At 43.9% G+C, this 18,626-nt stretch overlaps 1 long non-coding RNA gene across 3 annotated transcripts in view; it reads right to left on the reverse strand.

Annotated features, from left to right (window-relative positions):
- LOC111773929 (uncharacterized) overlaps positions 1-18,626 on the reverse strand; it is a 96,097-nt gene that overhangs the window by 21,370 nt on the left and 56,101 nt on the right. Inside the window, exons 1-2 of one of the 3 annotated variants that reach the window (XR_011439702.1) lie at positions 15,687-17,093; positions 11,978-14,104 (exon numbers count right to left, since the gene is read on the reverse strand). The exons of 1 other annotated variant lie outside the window; for it this stretch is intronic. This is a non-coding gene — a long non-coding RNA (uncharacterized lncRNA). Of the gene's footprint in view, positions 1-11,977; positions 14,105-15,686; positions 17,094-18,626 lie in introns of those variants that run through there. One more of the 3 variants, XR_011439701.1, reaches the window with a different exon arrangement.

Genomic DNA, 18,626 nt, shown 5'->3' on the forward strand with positions numbered 1-18,626 from the left:
TGGGGTGCTGTTAATGTGCTATTTTGTGGCTTAGGGATAGTCAAAGGAGTGTGTTCACCTTGTAAAAATTCATAAAATCATTGTCCTGTATACTTAAAATGTGTGTAATCTGTGAATACAAATTATACTTTAATCTGAAAGTTTATTTTTTAATGTAAAAGATACCACCAACTTTCCAGCCACCCTAATCTATTCTTAATTCCCAGAGAGAAACAATATTAACAGGATATTGTCCATTTCTGTCCACAGATTATGCTAAACAAAGTATTAGTTAAGGTGCTGTGCCAAATTTCATTTCTCTTTTTTTTTTTTGAGGAAGATTAGCCCTGAGCTAACAACTGCTACTGATCCTCCTCTTTTTTTTTTTTCTGAAGAAGATTGGCCCTGAGCTAACATCCGTGCCCATCTTCCTCTACTTTATATGTGGGACACCTGCCACAGCATGGCTTGCCAAGTGGTGCCATGTCTGCACCTGGGATCTGAACCGGCAAACTCCTGGCAACCGAAGTGGAACGTGCAAACTTAACCGCTGCGTCACCAGGCTGGCCCCCTTTGTTTTTTTTAATTTTTTTTTGATATATTTTTTTTTTTTTTGAGGAAGATTAGCCCTGAGCTAACTGCTGCCAATCCTCCTCTTTTTTTCCGAGGAAGACTGGCCCTGAGCTAACATCCATGCCCATCATCCTCCACTCTATACGTGGGATGCCTACCACAGCATGGCATGCCAAGTGGTGCAATGTCCACACCTGGGATCTGAACCGGTGAACCCCGGGCCGCCAAAGCGGAATGCAGGCACTTAACTGCTGCGCTAGTGGGCTGGCCCCTAAATGTTTTTTTTTTTTAAACATTTCATTTTTCCTTTTTCTCCCCAAAGCCCCCCAGTACAAAGTTGTATGTTTTTAGTTGTCGGTCCTTCTAGCTGTGGCATGTGGGATGCCACCTCAGCATGGCTTGGTGAGCCGTGCCATGTCGACGCCCAGGATCGGAACTGGCGAAACCCTGTGCCGCCAAAGCACAGCGCGCTAACTTAACCACTCGGCCACAGGGCCGGCCCCAAATTTCATTTCTGTTCACTTGAAGTTAGCCATCCTGTTAGTCAGTACAGATGGAGACAGAAAATAGGAAAAAAATAATCCCCCAAATAATGCTAATTAGTTCCCTAAAGTTTAATTGGGGGGGGGGGCATCTCTTGGTGGAGTATATTTTGCTGAAGAGATATATCTCTTATCTTTGGTCATATAGAGAAGAGAAAGGCAGTGACCACACAGAAGTAATGACAAGATTAGAGATTAAATTCACAATTTAGGAAAAGGAGATAACACATGAAACCAACAGCTCACACCAGAGAAAACAAAGTGGGGTATCCGACACTTATAAACTTTTGCCAAAATGTGGAACCTTCCATATAGCCTATAGTCCTCAGAACCATTCCACTTCTATATAATAGCTTATACTAGGGACAACATAAGTGGTAAAAAGAATAACCATATCCTAATGGGACAGTCCCTGGATTTTGATGAATATTGGTGATGTTGCTATGATAATGGGACAGTCCCTGGATTTTGATGAACATTGGTGATGTCGCTATGAACAGAAGGAAAACAAAAGCATCATATAAGAGGGAACAGTTTTGCAAAACAAAGAAGTAGAATAACAAATATCCACAGAATTTGTAACCAGAAGCTGGAACTAAAAAAGAAAATAATAGATTAATATTTACCTGTACTAATGAGCACTGAGATTTTTCAGAAAAACAGAAAAATAATTATTAATAAACTATCTTGAATCCAGAAGACATCCACATCAATATATCCTAATTAATAAATAAGTTCCTTGTTCCCCCTATGTGAAGATTAGTGTTCTGTTTAGGCAGCCATTTGCACGTTTGAAGAAGTCTATTTTTATGGCTACCAGCAGAGGACCATCTTAGAAAACGATCCTTTCTGAACGAGGATTCTTTACAGTGAAGTTCACCTTTGTATTTCTTAAAATGACAGCTGGTGCATGGTTCCTCCGAGGGTCCAATTTAGCATTTTTAGTAGAGGACGTTACTTCAGTACACTTCTGAATTCAAAAGCAATGACACATTTCCCTTACTCTTCCAAGAATTATGGAAAGAACTCTGAATTTTATAAACAATGCCAGCACTGTCCTATAAAACAGTGGATCTGCATGGTTCAAAAAACCCAGTGACTCAGGATTAAGTCACAGAATATTGGCATTAAAAAAAATTTAGATGTCATGGCATAGCATTTGTTGAACTTTGCCTGCTGTCGTCTATTCCCCATTCTCTTGATAGCAAAGTCTTAATTTTCCTTTGGAGAAATCCCTTCTTCCCTACTCTGAGTTCCTGTGGTTCAAGTTAGGGCACTTCAACCTGACCCTGGGTCCAGGGGTGGGTGTCTGGTCCAGGACTGGACAATCAACACATCCTATTGCCCTGGCTCTAGTGATTGGTCCAAGGAGATGCACATGTCCCATTCAAGGCCAATAGGCAACCACAGAATTTTTTGCTGGAATCATGGAGAAAAAGATGTTATCTTCCCACTGGAGTTATTAAATCATAAGAGCATAATCAAGAGTTGTCAAAGGGCCACCACATGGAGCCCTTCTTGAAGATAAAACCAGCAGAGAAAAAAGTAAAGGTAAGAATTAGAGAATCTTGATGACCTCATTGTGGCCCTCAATCCAAATGCATGTGAAAATAGTACTGATATAGACTAAATCATGTGTCACCAAATTCATACGTTGAAGCCTTAACCCCCAGTGAGACTGTATTTGGAGACAGGGCCTTTAAAGAGGTGATTAAGGTTAAATGAAGTCATAAGGGTGGGCCCTAATCCAACGTAACTCATGTTCTTTTAAGAAGAGGAAGAGACACCAGGGATACATACACACAGAGAAAAGACCCCATGAGGACACAGCGAGAAGATGACCGTCTGCAAGCCCAGGAGAGAGGCCTCAGGAGAAACCAGCCCTGCTGACACCTTGATCTTGGACTTCCAGCCTCCAGAACTATGAGAAATAAATTTCTGTTTTTAAGCTGCCCATTCGGTGGTATTTTGTTACAGTACCCCTAGCAGACTAAGACAAATGCTATCCCTGGACTTTTCACTTACAAGAGTCAATACATTACCTTTTTTTGTGTAACACAATTCGAGTGGATGTTTTGACTCTTATAAGGGAGACAGAATTGCTTCAAATGGTATCAGGTATATGGTATTAAAAACAACAGACCCTAAAATATAGAATTGGTTAATTGAGGTAAGGTGCAGGGTTAGTGACGATTCTGCCATTCCCCAGATAGGAAAGATTATCCATTCTTGCTTTTTGATAGGAAATTAACTGGTTAAATTACTGCCAATTTTATTTTAGGATCCTCCCAGTATCAAACAAACAATGCTGGATGGTTAGAGACTTGATAGAAAATATGTTTAGAGGACTTTACAGAAAATTCATTATGTTGGAATGTTTATTTTTGAGTGAGGTCCAAAAAGGAAGAGCCAAGCTTTCTTTGAAGTTGGTTTGTCTAAAAATAGACAAGACAGAAAATACAATTGTTCCTATGGTTAATAGTCCAAAATGGCCGAGAGTCAGACAGCCTTGGCCTTCCAGGATTAGAATCCAAATTCTATACCCCAAGCTAAAGTGACTACAGATGAAGCCAGGATACTGATCCCCACAGATTACTCCCAGTGACTTCCTGTTATTCATTCCCAGCCTGACAAAGGGGACAATTGTTCTAATTGTAAAGATCTAGTCACTGGAAAGTAGCCAGAAAAGAAGGGGTTGATTAACTCTGTCACCCCACCTCAGATAGGGCCATAATAAAGGTCAACAAGCTATAGGCTAGTGGGGGGCCAAGCACCAATGTTTGTTTCTAAGAGAGAAGAAAAAAAGAATTCTGGTTTTGGTCACCCACTCAGGAAACGTGAATAGAAACAAATGCACCAATGTTATAATGGAGTTGTATTGCCTTAGAAACCTCAGGCCTGGCACACAAAGCACTGGGATCACTCAACCCCTAAGGCAACTAATACTCAAGTCCCTCAGACCTGCCTCACGGGAATCTGACTGCTGAAAAAAAAAAAGGAATCTTCCCTAATGACCACCTCAACCGCGGCCACAAAGGGCAGTGGAGAAGGAAAGGCTTTTCCGATGGCAGAGCCCCGTGACAAAGAGACTAGTTGACCAAGGAACTCACGCCACTGTCAGGGCAAGGATTTCTGCTCCTCCTCCTCTTCAAGATGTTACATACGCCACAGACCAGTAGCCATTATATATTGTCTCCCTTTCTTTTCCTTTGAAAATGGTAGTTTTTAATCCTGATAAGTCTCTTTTCCTTTCATAATTGTGGAAGAAATGTGTCAGAATGGTCAGAAATATTATTTACCTATAGATTCCAAAATCTCGAGGAGACACCTGTAAGTCTAAACAAGAGGAATTTGTGACTTCTAGGTATTGTGAACTTTGAGCTGAATAAGGTTACTAAATGACAGCTTGAGTCATTGTCCCTTGGAAACGACAGTTTGTCTTTGATCTACGCGAATGGCGGCAGGATGTTACATGGGAGAGCTAGGGGAGGAAGATGCTGAGCAGCCAAGGGGTCGAGCGCCTGGTTGGCATCTGTCTGACTGGAACGCATCCCCCGTCCCACTTTCAGCGTGTGTCCTTCAGGTGAGGCCGCCTGTGCTTCCAGTCCTGGCTCCACAGCAGGCCTCTGGCCTAAAACTGGCCAAGTGTACTTTCCATCTCTCAGTCACCATCAGTTCAAGTGTGAGATATGCCTGCACTGGGCTTTGGCTAAAACCAGATGGAAAGTAATGCTCTCCTGCTGCTGTGACTATTTTAAGCTGTTAGGATGTAAGTCTAGAACCGACTGCAAGGGGCCTGCACGTGGAGATAACCTGCTTCAGGATGAAGCCACAAGAAGGAAAACAGAGCCAAGAGTTGGAAGAAGAACTTGAGTGCCAGTGAACTCATTTCAGCTCAAAAACCCAGCTGTGCTTGAGGCAATGCTACTCTTGAACTTTTCAGCTACATTAACCAACATATTCTCTTTTTAAGTCAGTTTGAGGAGTTTCTTTTTTTTTAAATTTTTTTTTTTTTGAGGAAGATTAGCCCTGAGCTAACATCCACTGCCAATCCTCCTCTTTTCCTGAGGAAGATTGGCCCTGAGCTAACATCCATGCCCAGCTTCCTCTATTTCATATGTGGGGCGCCTGCCACAGCATGGCTTGATAAGCAGTGTGTAGGTCTGCACCCAGGATTCGAACCAGCAAACCCTGGACCACCAAAGTGGAGCCCACAAACTCAACTGCTGTGCCACTGGGCTGGCCCTAAGGAGTTTCTGATACTTACAACTAAAAAGAGTTTTGAGGCAAACAGCTTTTAGGTAAAGCTCCCACCCAAGGGAGAACACCTTGCTCTTGTTATATTCTTGTCAGTGCTGCTAACGTGAGGTGGGTCTGCTTTTGCTTCTCAGAAGAAAAGACCATTCAATAAGAAAAAGTGGGGCCGGCCTGGTGGCTCAGAGATTAAGTTCGCATGTTCTGCTTTGGCGGCCCTGGGTTTGCTGGTTTGGATCCTAGGTGCAGATCTACGCACTGTTTGTCAAGCCATGCTGTGGCGGGTGGCCCACATATCAAAAAAAAAGTAGAGGAAGATGGGCACAGATGTTAGCTCAGGGCCAGTCTTCCTCAGCAAAAAGAGGAGGACTGGTGGCAGATGTTAGCTCAGGGCTAATCATCCTCAAAAAAAAAAAAAAAAAAAAGAAAAAGTAGATAAAACCAATATAATCTCGTTTGCTTTTCACCATTCTAGTGCATTTTTGACCCTACAAAAACTACTATAGTTCTGGTTTCTAACGATATTAAAGCCCTCAGAACCGATTTAAAAAAAAAATGTTGTTTGAATTTATTCAAATACAGATTCTGTACTTGGCAGAATTTTGTACCATACCACAAGTGAAGTGAGATTGTAACATCGGAGGAAAAAAAATTAGAAAGTCTGGTATGAAAGTTTACTTTACCCAGACATGAGGAAAGTGACATAGTTATGCTACTTTGAAGATATGCAGCGGGGCTGGTCCGGTGGTGCAGCGGTTAAGTTTGCACGTTCTGCTTCAGCAGCCCAGTGTTCGCTGGTTCAGATCCCAAGTGCGGACATGGCACTGCTTGTCAGGCCATTCTGTGGTAGGCATCCCACATACAAAGTAGAGGAAGATGGGCATGGATGTTAGCTCAGGGCCAGTCTTCCTTAGCAAAAAGGGGAGGATTGATGGCAGATGTTAGCTCAGGGCTAATCTTCCGCAAAAAAAAAAAAAAAAAGGAAAGAAGAATTGGAGCAATTCTTTGTGAAAAAGAGATTTTGCAAGGACATGAGAAGTTGCTGCCAGCTTCTTCTCTATTTCTCCAGTCAGAGTAATTCTTCTTATAACTCAGCACTATTAGATACGGTAAGGACAGTGCAGACGAATTAGGGGGAGAGCTATGAAGATGTGACTTATAGATCCAGCCTCATTAAAAATCTAATTATAGAAATGAAGCAGACGTGAACAGATGTGAAGATGAAAAAAGAAAGAGTTTGGGGTCAGCCCCGTGGTATACTGGATAAGTCTGACTGCTTCAGCGGCCAGGTTCATGGGTTCAGATCCCAGGCTGGGACCTGCGCCACTCATCAGCCATGCTTTGCTGGCAACCCACACATAAAGTAGAGGAACATTGGCACAGACGTTAGCTCAGAGCTAATCTTCCTCAGCAGAAAAAAAAAAGAGTTTTGATGGTCTTAATATCCTTTGTCCTATCACACCTTAAGGCCACCTCCATTCCTGCATTTCCTGAGGTTGGGTTATGTGAACCAATAAAAATCCATCTTTCTCTTAAGTTGCTTGGATTTATATCTCTGTCCCTTGTGACCAGAGAACCTTGACTCTTAAAAATGGCTTTCCATTACTCCTGGGATAAACGGGAGAATCCCCGACTGACGGCAAAGCTTTCTCCTCCAATCTTGTTTCAGGGCACTCTCTCTCTTACCTACCAGACTCCAAGCGCTCAGGCATCTTGCAGTTCCCTGAACACCTAGGATTCTTTTCTACCTCAGCACCAATACCTGTCATTCCTTTTTCTTAAAATGATCTTAAGTCCCACTTATCCTTCAGATTTCAGCTTAAACATCACATCATAGAAAATGCTTTCCTGACCTCTCAATCTAAATAATATATCTTGTGGGGGAGGAAGACAAATCCTCTACCCCGGGGTCCTTCGGGCTGGGCTACAAATTAAATTGACATGAGACAGAATAAGAGGAGAAAATCAAACAAAGCCCTATAACATGTACGTATGGGAGAAACTCAGGAAAACTGAGCAACTCAGCAAAACGTCCAAGCTGCCACCTTAAACATCATCTTCAGCTAAAATCAAAGGAAGGTGTTGGGAGTAGTAGTTTGGGGCTTCAAAGAGGAGGAAGGCAATTCACATGGAAATGGACAAGCAAATGTCTGGTAGATAGAACTTTGATAAGAATGGGCTTAACAAGGACCCTCACAGTCTAACGACACCCAGAGTTATCTGCAGTGATGGCCTGTCCTGGGGACAGGCCTTTGATCATAAATTCTTTTAGGCAGATAGGGGGAGGTCAAAGTTTCTTTCAGAGCCTTTTGTTCTATCAAGGCAAAGAGACACATTTTTGGGTGGCCAATTCTGATCCCCCACAATCTCTTCTGCGTTGATCTTAGTATTTTGTTGTCATTGGTGGGGGATGTTTTGCTTTGTATTTGCGCCTTCAGAGCACTCCTACCATTTTTAACATATATTTGATCGTTTACTTTTTAATCAGCTGTCTCCCTTTCTAGACTGTAGTCTCCCATCCATATAGTTTGGTTCATCACCACGTTCTCTGGATAAAGCACAGGCACACAACAGAGGCTCAGTAAAGATTTATCGTATGAGCGCCTTACTTTTCCAGAGACTAATTACGCTTGCTGTCTCTCCTTCTTTCACATCTCTCACGGTATCACAGTTCAACCAGAGAAACAGAACCCCTACAAGATATAGATACATATATAGACATACATATATGATACACACAAAATATGGACCTTACACAACTGTGAGATCTAGGCAAACAGTCTCTGTAAGGCTGTTGGTTTCGTGTTTGATGCTGGTGTGTGACAACTGTAGGTCAAGCAATTGGAAAGAGAAGATGGACATAAAGTGGGGAGAGCAAGCTGGAACCCCCAAGCACAAACCAGAAGCCTTGTCAGTTCTTGCTATCTTCAGTCTTGGTGATGTGGGTGTCCTACAACAGAAACCGATACTCTTCATCATGGGCTTAAATACACAAGCGGCCCAGGAATCAGAGAAGCCGAAGGAAGATTCCAGGGAGAGTGGAGCAGCTGCAGGCCCGGCTGGTGCCCCACGCCAAGGAGGTGAGCCAGCAGCTAAGAGACAATTTATGGGAGCTACAAGAGCGCCTGCTCCCATCTTCTGAACATGGCTGCCGTTTCACTTCAGCTGTCCAAATCTTCCACATGAATCTCTCTTGTGGGCCACCCTTCAAGGGAAACATACAGAGAAGGGAAGTCTGAGAAATATACTTCAGCCTAGCCAATTTGACATCACAGAGACAACACACTTGCTTAGTCCAAGCCTTCCGCCTGAAACGGTTCATTAACAGCCTCCTAATACTGACTTCAGTGATCCTTCCACAGTCCTCCTTGTCCTCAGCTTCCACCATATTTGACGCTCGGGGTCACCTTTTCCTTTGTGAAATCACCTTTCCCATTTTCTTTGATCAAACTCCACTCTCCTGGCTTCTCTCTTCCTCTCTTCTCTTCATGGCTTCTTCTCTCTTCCTTGCATCATATGGGATATGGTTCCTTTTCTCTTCCCATCCCTAAATGTAGATATTCATCACTACTCTGTGTTTGCCCTCTCTTCTTCCCCTACATTTTCATTCACCCTACCATCTCTACAGTTTTAAGTAGTAGTCTCTTGTTGCCTCCAGGGACCTCCCCTTGGATACCACGAATAGGCCTTGGGGTACTGGATTCAAACAGCCCTGGATCCACATCCCTGTGGGGCCACTCATTGCTGCATCACCTTGGACAAGTTAAACTTTCTGAGTTTCAGTTTCTGTCTTAGTAAACTAAGATAAACAATGCCTAGCTATCATACAGGGAGGGCACGGACACCCCTCTGGGACAGAACACTATCCAATGACTGTTAGGTCCTTTACACTTCTTCCTTTTGCTTCCCCATTGCATCCTCCAAATGGCTACTAGAGTCATTTTCACGCTAGATGTTACATTCCTGCCTAAAACTGGAGCACCTAACTCATCCGCGTTTTAAAACTGAAAGCTCTTCACCCAGGGACTCCCCCTTAGTCCTGGGCAAACCTAGAACTCTCCAGTGGCTCCACTTTGCCTGCTATAATTACAACACTATGTTAGCCACACCTCTACGGTACTGTGAGGCGGCTTCAGTGGCTTCTGTAAATGAATGTCCTGGAATCCTACAAAATGCCCATTCTTTAGAAGTGTTCTGCCAAAAACCCCAGGCCTAGAGGAAAGCACTCAAACGTCATTGTGTGGCACCAAAGGCCCTTGGTGATCGAGCCTGCGTGCCTCTCCAGCCTTGCTCCCCACTGCTCTCCCCTTTTGATCCCATACTCCACTCACATGGCTTCTCATATTCCCCAGGTGCAACATTCCATTTCAGATCTCTGTGTCTTTAATATTCCGTTCCCTCTGACGAACATGGCCCTCCCCACCTTGTCAATAGTGCAAACTCCTACTTCTCCTTCAATGCCCAGCTCTAGCAATACTTCTGTTAACTCTTCCTCGAGATTGCCTTTCCCCTTCCGCCTTCTCAGCTCCTCATCTCAGATAATCGTTCTCCGCACTGTGACACACTGCAGTCTGAACCTGTCTCTATTACAGCTCTGAGGGCGAGGACCTACAATTTTGGGTCTCCTTCTGTCTCTCTTTGTAGACTATCGGTTCCTAGAAAGGAATCATGCCTTCTCTGTGAGGGCTCAGGCAATTTGCCTAAGTCTGTTTCCCCATCTTTCAAGTTGTGTATGATGACTATATTTTATAGCATATGAAAAAAAAAATCTGGCACGTTGTAGAAACTCAATAATTTTTTTAACATATTGTTAAAATCAGGAACTTCCACTATCTGGACCTAACCTATATTTTCAAACTTATTTCTCACTAATACTTATCATCATCAAGTAATCCAGCCAGAAGCTCCCTTTATTGCTCTCTTCACTTCGCTAAAAGGCGGGGGGGGGGGGGGGGGGGGGGGGGGGGGGGGGGTGGGCGGGAGAGGAGGAGGAGGAAAAAAAGAAGAAGAAAGAACTCAATTTCTTATTCTGTGATAGTAAAAGCATAAATTTCCTTTGAAATTTATATTTTCTGTGTTGACAGCATAACACTACATGTTGTGGCCTTTTAGAATAGTGCTGTTGAAAGGCTGTAAAGCTTTGTCGCACTTTTGCAACTACAGACATACAGAGTCACGCATCGCTTAATGACAGGGATACGTTCTGAGAAATGCATGGGTAGGTAATTTTGTCATTGTGCGAAAATTATAGAGTGTGCTTGCACAAACCTAGATGGTATAGCCTACTACACACCTAGGCTACGTGATACTAATTTTACGGGGCCACTGTCACATACACGGTCCATCGTTAACTGAAACGTCGTTACGTGGCTCATGACTGTATGTGATACTTAGAATTTTTATTTTAAGCCAAACAAAATAAAGCAAAACATTGTAGTCTCTTGACCTTTGTCACAGTACTTCTTCACGGCCAAGCCAAAATTCCTTGTGATTCTCAGGAAACATAATATTTCAGACAACTCTGAGAAAATTATGGCTAACTCAGACTAAATAAATTATGCAAAGGTGTATTGTGAGAGAATGGCACGATGAAGACAGGAATTCAGGGCTTTCTCTATTGTTCTCAATGGGGGGAAAAGACTACTACAGACAGCTACTCACAACCTAACTTACTACCCCTATTTCTGTCCAGAGTTGAATTTTTATTAGGGTACACACCAGTACTCCTAATCCAGGGAGGGGACTAGAGAGCTGGAACCAGAAACGAGTAGGGAAGAGATCAAGGGGGAAAAGAGCGAGGGAAAATACAGGCGCGAGCTGACTCATTTTCCCCTCTCCTGGCGTTGCCAGTGGCAAACTCCAGCTCGCTCCCTCTGTGTGCTCTGGCAGAGAAGCAGCACATTCCATTTCCTTAAGTCTCCGCTAGTGCGGCCTGTGTTACGGAATTGCAGAAAACTAAGTGGGGGGGAGGAGGGAGATTCATAGAAGGGAGTTTTTTCCTTTTTCTTCAAAAATGGTAGGAGGAAGGAAATAAATAGCACACATCAATATGGAGAACTTAGATTAGTGAGGGGAGTTAAGCCACACAGTGCAAATGGTTCAAGCTTTTTGGACTTCCATTTCCTCATCTGAACAAGCAGGGATGCGTGTTAGTTCTAAATTTCTATGGTTTTGTAGTAAGACACCTTGAGAAAGTAATGACTGCTTTCATGGAAATAAAGGAGGAGATAAGAAACTAACAATTAGCAATATTCATCTTTTGCCAAGTAAATGGGACTAGGGTTTTTTAAAAAATTCTTTTGGGAAGATTAGCTCTGAGCTAACATCTGCCACCAAGCCTTTTTTTTTTGCTGAGGAAGATTGGCCCTGAGCCAACATCTGTGCCAATCTTCCTTACTTTATATATGGGATGCCTGCTACAGCATGATTTGATAAGCCGTACATAGGTCCACACCCAGGATCGGAACTGGCAAACCCAGGGCCACGGAAGCAGAGCATGCAAATTTAACCACTGTGCCACAGGGTCAGCCAGGGACTAGGGTCTTAAAAGCATAGACTTGCAACTCAAACAGCCTGTGTTTGTGTATGTGTTCTGCCATCTACTACCTGTGTTACATTGGGCAACTTACCTAACCTCTCTGTGCCTCCATGTCCTCCACAGTAAAACAAGGACAATAGTACCTATCCCAAAGGGGGCCTGGAATTAAATATACATAAATTTATTTGTATATAAAATCAGATATTTCATATGTGAATATATGACAGTAGTATTATATATATAGAACAGTACCTAGCATAATGTAGTTGCTCTATAAATGCTATATAACGATTATTACAAGTTTGTAAAGTGACAGCCCCTTTTTGTAGAGGAAAAACAAAATGGGTGAGAAAACCAAGACCTTAGAGCTTTGAGTTTTTCTGACCTTCATGTTTAGTCTCTTAACTATTACCCAATACCAGTTAAAAGGAGAGAAAGTCACAGCATTTTGTAGGCAGCTAGGGCAATTCTAACAGTTACATAACCATCAATCAAAATCTTTCAATGAATACAGAATAAAGCCACATGTCACAAAAGTCCTCCAAACCCTAGCACAACTCTCGGGACAGAGTAATAACAGCTATTTTGCCTAGGTAAAGAAATGCCCCGGAGGGATTACTCTTGTGTTGGGCTTGAAGTCCAAAGAAATGACTGACATCTAGTCTAAAGGTTCTCAGAAATGCAAATCGCCTACTTGAAATTCCAGGGAATTTAAACCTCTGCTTGGAGGAGTCTGTCTCTGGACAGGAGGAAGAGACTTTTCTGAAGAGGGAATCGTACACCTTTCCCCAGTTGGAGGGAAGGTTTTGGTGGGAGGGGAGGGAGCACCATGTGGACAACTCCAGACTCAGAAGTCAAAGCCCAGGGGGACCCCATCTCAGAATAAAATGAAGTACAACAGATGAGAAAACACAGACTGTAAGAATTACAGGATTAGTCTATTTCTCTTTTTTTTTAGGAACCGTGAAGATTCCATTACACTCAGTGGCTCTCGCATTATGGGAAGAGGAATCCTAAAACAAATCAGCTGTTACTGAGAGTTCACAAGAGAAAAAGAACACAGACTAAGTCTTGAAAAAGCTACAAGATATGAAAGAAGAATCCAGAAAGTAGTAAACTGGGGATCGAGATACAGTATCTGAATTTAACTTATCTGTTCAACAAATATTTATTCCTTGTTTACTTTTTGCCAAGTACTATTCCAAAAACTGGTTATACAGTTCTGATCAGACAGCCTATGACCCTTAGGGGATTTAGAAAGCTCGTGAGGGTGAAAGAGAATATACAAGAAAACACACATATATATATAATTGTGAGTCATCGTGGTACTGCAACAGGAAAAGAGGATGCCCTGGAGAAGATAACACAGCGTAAAGAATCTACTTCCGACCAAGTGTTCAGGAAGGCTTCTCTGAGGCGGTGACAGGTAAGGGGAGGTCTGACCAAGGAGTAGGAGGAGCTGGGAGAGGGAGCAGCATTTTCAGCATGTGAAGTGGTAGGTGTGAAGACCCCACAGTGAGAGCTGATCTAACCACGAGAAGGCGGTCTGGGTTACTTGACCTCAACAGAGCAGACACCGCTTTTTCTTCCCACAGTAATTACTGAAGATTTTTAAATCTCATGAAAACAAATTCAATCAATGGCTTCACGTTTTTTACAAACCTTTCAAAGATTATCTTAGCCCAAACCCCCGTCTTTCTCAGATTACGGACTCACTTAGGCAAGGCCAGCCTTCCCCCTCTTGAGAATAAAAATAGCTTTTTTCAGATCTACTGTTATAATTGGCTTTTTTCCAGGGCTTTATGCTCTACTGAAACTAAACACTTAAATGAGCAATTTAACTCTGGCTTTTAACCTAGGAGAAACAACCACCTTTTTGGTTCTGCTTTCAGATTTGGGGGCCAATTTTAAATCGTTAATTTCTAATTAACCCCTTGTAATACTATAGAAGCAAAACATCTGTGGTCCTCTTTCAAACAGCCCTGTACTATGCACATGGGTAAAGCAAATAAAATGCAGAAGAAACAAGGTATTGAGGACGCTTCTTAGGAAAGCAGCCTGGTTTTCGTGCTTCCACGTATAATTGAGACATGCTCTAAAGGCCTTCGGACATGGTGACGCGTTGCTTCATTCGGCCAGCAGAGGGAGACGAGTGAGTCGTCAAGCACCAAACGGAGCCACACCCAGATGATGGTTGCTTATTGTCCAAGTGTCTCCCCTGATTTTTCAAAAACACAAAAAGAAAATGGGAAATTCTTGTCAAGGAACACAACTTTTTAAAATTGAGGCCAAAGTCACATAACATCAAATTAGCCATTTTAAAGTGTACAATTTAGTGGCACACATCCACAAGCTTGTGCAAACATCCCTTTATCTAGTTTCAAAACGTAAGGAATGCTTAAATTGTACAGAAAGAGCACTTCCAAAGGCCCAGCCCCGTTCTATCCTTATTTCGTCACACTCCCCGTTTTGCGTCCACCTGCATCGTGTTAGGAATGGTTCCCGCGCATTCCCCAAACAGACTCCTTCCCTATACAATTTCCAGAATCTGCTCCAGGGTTAAAATTACACGTTCGAAAACCAAAACCATCTCAATTCTTCCGTTCTTTCTCTAGGAATCGCGCAATTGCAATACACAGCCAGTATGGGTGACTGTTGAAAAATTTTATACATATTATGTTTGTCAATTCTTAGCAAAAAAAAACCAAACCCGAATAAATTAATTTAAATATAGCTACAAAACGGAAATTAACAACGTGCTGCACCAACACTCTTCAGCTTTTGATGTGAACCCTTCAGAATGAAAATTTAAGATAGTTCTAGGTTAGAAGGAGAGCCAAAATTTTAAGGGCACCATGTCAATAGGTTAGAGGACAAATTTGAAAAAAGCAGAACTAAATAGTTAATGTAATAAAAGCTGGAGGTTTACAACCTAAATCCACTATTTCATTAAAGAATTTAATCTACTTCATGGGGCCTTGGCCCAGGGAAGAGCAAAAAAATGCCAAAGTGGAGAGGCAGGGGGAGGGGAGTCGCTGGTGGTGACTGGGAAAACGGGGGGAGGGAAGCAGAAGAGCGAATGAGGCCGGATCCGCCCGAACAAAGAGGCAGCAACTCTGTCTCAACAGCCACCAAATCCAGTTCAGGGCGGTTTGAGCCAGTTTCTGAGCTGGATTGAGCACAACAGCCTCGGCTGAGAGTTGCCTAGGGTGAAATAGAAAATACAAAATGGACTTCGCAGAAAGAAGTGGATTCGGCCTGGACTGCAGGAGCCTAAAGCTGTTTCCTGGAGTAGCAAAGTCAGTTCAAATGTAAGGCCTGGAGCCGGAACAGGGGCGTGTTACAGAAGGAAAAAGTACAGAACACTGCCTCTGTGCCGCGATCCAGTCCGCATTTTCTCTCTTACCGCCCCTAATTGTGGCTGGTAAGGGAAAAGGGCCTCAGGGTATCAGTTTTCAGAGAAAGCGGGCTGCAGTGTTGGGGGAGGGGAGGATTATGTGTCTTGGGTAGTTTAATGTGTGTGCGAGGTGGGGGGGCAATGTGTGAGAGGGTCTAAAGGAGAAGGAATCACACTTCACACCCTTCAGTTCACACCACCTTTCCGCACCTTTGCTGCATTATTACACAACCTCAAAATACACTGCACATAGGTGTTGTGGGAGCGCCCAACATACAAATGGCACTTGTACGTGTAATTACCAGGCTTTTTCAGCCCTATGCATTAATGACAATAAATGTACTCAATACTGACAAGATGCCTTTTTCATTCGTGTCCTAAAATACATACAAGCTGTACATACCTTCTCGACCAGGAGACGCAGCAGTATTAGGTAACAGGGGAATGATAATCCTGTCCTCGCCTCCCCTCCCCCCGGGATGCCAGAACCTCCTGACATCTGATCGCTCCCACCGTTAGGTTGCTCCTCTGAGAGTCTCATAGTCTGAACTGTCGTCCGCAGCTGTTGAGGATGTGCACATCCTGCGGCCAGGTTCGGCTCAGAACCTTGAAGGACCAGTTACATCTCCTGACTCCCCAGAACTCCAAAGGCTCCACAGGAATTGTAGACTAAGTCTGGGCGTGCTTGGTAGTGGGGGAGCGGCAAAGCAAATTTGGGGTGGAGAGTCCTAAATTCCCTCTCCCCTGAATGTCCAGAGATGTTTAGAATCTTCCAGAGGCACCAGGGGAGTACCTGCAGACTCCAGGGCTTGTGACTTGGAAGGCAGCCCTGGTGTGGGGAGGCCTGTGCGGGCCTCTGTGGGGCCGGTACAGCTCACATACACACATTCAATTACAACTGGGTCTGTAGGTTTCAGAAATTCCCTAAGAGATTGGGGGAGGAGAAGGGGAAAGGTCAAACTGAAAGAGGTCACAGTGCTATTTTAATCTCTTTCCCATAGATACATGGTGGACAATAGAAACACACTCACTTCGCATTATTCATGTGCAACCATCTACCACAAATGAAGGTTGTTACTGACATGTTCTATTTGACACTCATTACACAAATAACTAACTTACACAGCACTTCTATATTCATTTCATTAACCGTTAGCCCTGGGCTGCTACAGACTCTGCTGGAAGGTTTTTTGTTGTTTGGGATTTTGTTTGTTTTTCAGTAGGGGACAACGTTTCTCCCCACACGAAGGTACAGGAGACTACAGAAGAGATGACGGTAACAGTAGTAATCATAATCAATCCTGAGAGCTCGCTGGAAGTCAGACACGGTACCAAGTGTTTCGTGTATTAAATTATCTGATTCAAGACCCATTGTATACCTCTGAGTTAGATGTTACTGTCCCCATTTTAGAGATGAGGAAAATGAAGCTCAGAAAGTTGAGGTATTTTATCTAAGTAGCCGACCAAGATTCCGGCTCCAGAGTTGATGCTTTTAACCGGCTGCTGAGCTGCCCCCTCACTGGCAAATAGTTATACACCTTTTTCCAGATCCTACTATGTGTCGGCCTACTTAGGGCTGGGGGGGAAGATGGTCACAGTGAGAGGGGAGGAATTGGTTCAGCGACGAGAACGTGGTTCCTGCCTTCAACAAGCTTTCAATCGAATGGCTGTTTTTTCAAGGACAATTCAGGACTGTCTGACAAGGGATTATTTTTTTCTGCCTCTGGGCCTCAGAGGCCATCTGGGAAATACAGTTTGGAATTTCCCTGCCATTTCCGTGCTGTGCGGGAGGAACATTTGAAGTCAGGACTGCCCTGCTACTAGCAGGCAGCACAGGCAGGCGGGGCGGAAAGGGGCAGGGCCGGGCCGCCGGGAGCGGTAGCCATGGCAACGCAGCTGCTTTCCAGAACAAAGTCTCTAACCAGGAAAACAGCTCCAGAGAGCGCTGTCTTCATAATCCCCGCGGCCAGGCCAGTCGGGCCAGGGAATGCACAAAGGGGATTCTTTTTTTGTAGAGAAATGACTCTTTACAAGACCCAGAACAAAGGAAAACATTTGTTGTATGGGGTCTCTCTTTGTATTTGGCTGGAATAAAAGCAACAAAGCACAGTTACTTAGTTCCTCTCCACTCTTCGCAGGAAATGAACACAGCTTTGTTACGCAAGCTTCCTATTTTTAGATAATATTTGTTTAATTTTTATTTTATCCCCATTTTACAGATGAGAGATTAGTAAGCATGAATGGACTTGCTCTCTGTAAGACTATAATTAAAACACCAGGACATCCTTTCCGAAGGCTTTGTGAAGCTGGCCCTGCCTTTTGCCTATTTTATGATAATCCTACCGGATACTGTGAAGAGGGATCATGCGCACGTGCTCGGGTGGCTTGGGAGCTACCATGGCTCCTTGGCCTCTGATCCTCCCACTCTCTGCTTCCAGCCACTCACCCCTCCCCGCCAGGCATCCATAGCCTGGAGGAGGAGGGGGAAAGGGAAGGGAGGAGGAGAGGGGAGGGGAGGAAGAGGGGGGAGGAGAGGGGAGGGGGGAGGAGGGGGGAGAGGTGAGGAGGAGGAGGGAGAGGAGGAAGAAGGGGAGAGGGAGGAAAGGAAAGAGGAGGGGGAGGGTAGAAGGAGGATGAGGGGAGGGGGAGGGGGAGGGAAGTGAGAAGAGAAGGAGGAGGAATGCGGAAGGCATTCCAGCCCCACCCCTGCAGTCTCCACTCCAGCAAGTCCGGAAACTCGGGCTAAGAGGGCTAAAAGAAAACAGTGTGCTGAGGGTGACTGTACAACTCCAGGCTTTCAAGTGATCTACCGCCAGACTACACCCTGTGCATTGAAGATTGTCCCTAGCTTTGCTTAGCCAGAGTAAGACCTCCTCCCTAGAGATGACAGCAGGGCCAAGGTTGTTAATCCTCACCCACAATCCAAGAACAAAAGCAGTTACTCTAAGCTGAATAACAAACAATCTTCCATAAATGCCCACACCTATAAGTAGTGTAATTTTTAACAGTTAAAAACCAGGAGGAGTAAGAGCTCAGCCACCTGGTGGGGGGGGGGGGGCCCTAATCCATCATATCTCCAAGACCAAAATCAAACTGGCCCACACCTTAACATCAGTCCCTTTGCGTGGTGATATGGAGGAAGGAAAATGGATCATATTCTTCTGGGGGTGAATTTGTAGGAATTGCTTGAGGGGCTGCTTCAAACTACACTTTCCACCCCATCCCTAGAGTCTGTTGCCATAGGATTACTTGATGGGAATTGTCACCCCCCATACCAACAAAGTTGAGAAACACTGCCAATGTCACCCTTGTAAGGAGTTAATTGGATGAAATGTTGATATTA

Source organism: Equus caballus, chromosome 6 (genome assembly GCF_041296265.1).
Source record: "Equus caballus isolate H_3958 breed thoroughbred chromosome 6, TB-T2T, whole genome shotgun sequence".
Taxonomy (NCBI): Eukaryota; Metazoa; Chordata; class Mammalia; order Perissodactyla; family Equidae; genus Equus; species Equus caballus.